The 2,662-nt window shown below is 45.6% G+C and overlaps 1 protein-coding gene across 24 annotated transcripts in view; it reads right to left on the bottom strand.

Annotated features, from left to right (window-relative positions):
• MADD (MAP kinase activating death domain) overlaps window positions 1-2,662 on the bottom strand; it is a 113,987-nt gene that overhangs the window by 82,549 nt on the left and 28,776 nt on the right. The window lies entirely within an intron of this gene.

Here is a 2,662-nt window from a genome sequence, read left to right as displayed (position 1 = left end):
AGGAGGAGGTCATATGTGTACATGAGGCAAGGGTGTGGGGTAGGAAGGGAGGCAGGTGCCTGCCAGTGCTGGGGAAAGGAGTCCAGGCATTGAGGTTACAGCAGGGTAGGGGGGCTGAGGCAGTGCTCGGTGCCACTGGCAAGCCCAGCTCTGCACTGTTATCAGTGGGGCCCACCCAGAGGTGCCTGCCCCTCCAGCAAGGACAGGGAGCAGAGGGAGGCCCTTCAAGGGTGGCGGGGAGCTGCATGGTCAGGCCAGTGGTGCCACAGGCCAGTGTCTGTGCTCCCAGGGGCAAGGGCAGGGTGGCCAGGAAACATTGCCCAAGGCGAGGGGGGTGTGGCCAGGCCGGCATGGGAGCCCCAGCCACAGGAATCCCCTTCTCCTCCCTCCAGCCCATGCCAGTGCCAGACTTGCTCTGCTGCTGCCCACATGTGCTACAGCCGCCACACTCTGGCCCAGGCAGGACAAAGAGCACCTGGAGCCCCTTGCCCTCCTTCTGCTGCCTGCAACATGGTCTTGGCCAGAGCTGCGCTTAGTTTGACAGCACTGCTATGGAACACAGTGCCAGTTCTCCCTGCCATGTGTCAGCCCCAGCCACCAGTGCAGGGCAGTGCATAGTGCCCCAGCTGCCGCCTGTGCTTCTGCATGAGGTATACTGATAAAAAAAAACCCAAATCAAATGCCAAAATATACAGATATTTAGAATTTATTATAATGATTGAGGCACTGCTAGGCTTCCAAAATGCTTTAAAATTGGGAATATATTTAAAAAAAACCCATTGTGTTCAACTGATATCCATCTATCCATTGTGACATTTGATTTTTATTGCAGAAAAATGCAGATTTGGGGATTTTTAATCAGAATTTAGGATTTTTTAACAGAGTAAACCAGGATCCCTGATCATAACTAAGATGGAAAGGGCAGCTCCTGGGAAATGATAATCCATGGGTGTACTGTTACAAGAATGTGTCACCCTGGTAAGAGGAGTTTCCCTGAGTTTAGTTTTTAAAGTATGTTTAACTGCAGAAGACTCTGGGTAACACTTAGTCAGAGAAAATGCTGCTTTTTTCTGTTCCAGACTTGGCTCCTTGAGTGATAATGCAGGCAGCATGACCCAAATCCAGTTGATTTTACCCTTGAAACAGATATTGAGTGAGGAAAAAAACTGCATTAATTCCCAACCTGAGACAACAGGGAACCATCAGTCAGGCCCCAGGAGAAGCTCAGAAAGACAGAAATATGCAGATGCAATGATGATGCCATGGAAAATCCCCTCTTACCACAGCCATTGTGCATTAGTTCAAATGCCCTAACCTAACTGACCCTCTCCACCAGTGGGTAGAGATGCACTTTATAGACTAAATCACAGATGCATGAGTTTTGTGGGCAACAACTCACTTCATCAAATACTGAGAAAGGACATGCACAGAAATAGGACTGCTCTGTGCATGTCCTTCTCAGTATCTGATGAAGTGAGCTGTTGCCCACAAAAGCTCATGCATCTCTAACGTAATTAGCCTACAAGATGCATCTCTTCCTTGCCTTCTGCCTGACTTCAAACTAACACAGCTCTCACTCCCCACCACTAACATGGCCCACTCAGTCTACCTGGCAGAGATCACCTAAATGTCATTGTCACCTATGAGCAAGACAGTGAGAAAGGAAGTTCAGGAGCTTCTTTGTCAACAGACAAGGACAAGTCCTCACAATGTCCTGCCACATCCTGGAAAGTAGGCTGTGGTACAAGGAGAGAGCTGTGAAGTTCAAATTAGGTCAGCAATCTCCACGGGGGGGGGGAAAACCACTTTGAGATCACAGCTAGGGAGCTACTGAGATAGAAGTATACTAAAAATCAAGGATAAGTGGGTACCTGAATTGATGTACAATGCATAAGCTATAGTAACCGCAGTGGAAATGTACCAGATCCAAAAACCAAAATATGCATAGAAATCAAAGGGAGAACAATTCTGAAACTTTTCTAGCAAGAAAGAAAAACAGAAGAAAGTAAACAGTTTAGTTTCTATTAAGATAAAACCATATTATAAGCAGTCTTTGTTCATGTACAAGGTTGGCTAAGCAAATGTTCCTACACAGTCAAAATAAGATCTTTTGGTTCTTTATTAGATAAACCACAGTACAATATTTTTGCTTTTGATAATCCCAAAGGACAAATCACGACTCCACGGAATCAAAATCAGTGGCAAAATTCCTACAGAGATCAGCGAAGCCAAGATTTCAGCCCATAAATTTCACGAGACATTTTAGTAACAGGACAAAAGTATTTGTTCTGTTTTGATTTTGAAAGTGGCACTTATACTTTATATTCCCCAAACTGCAAAACTTGTTAAATTAACATGTAGGAATATCTAATTCAGCGGTTTTCATAATGGTGGCTAATGGGGCCATTGGTGGTCCCTGGAGAGCTATCTGATCAGATAGCAAGTGCTACTTCTTTCTTGTTTCCAACTAATGAACTGTAGTAAAAGAAACTGAAAAATATTAACTACTTTCCTGCTATAATTGTCAAAGGGAAGTTGTATGCATCTCGAGCAGGTCCAAGGAGGTGATCCTTCCCTTCTATGCGGCACTGGTCAGGCCACAGCTGGAGTATTGCATCCAATTCTGGGTGCCGCACTTCAAGAGGGATGTGGACAGCATGGA

This window comes from Crocodylus porosus, unplaced genomic scaffold (genome assembly GCF_001723895.1).
Source record: "Crocodylus porosus isolate Cpor-Errol unplaced genomic scaffold, CroPor_comp1, whole genome shotgun sequence".
NCBI classification, from domain to species: Eukaryota; Metazoa; Chordata; order Crocodylia; family Crocodylidae; genus Crocodylus; species Crocodylus porosus.
Note: the sequence above shows the minus strand (reverse complement) of the source record. Positions and strands in the feature narration are given on the sequence as shown.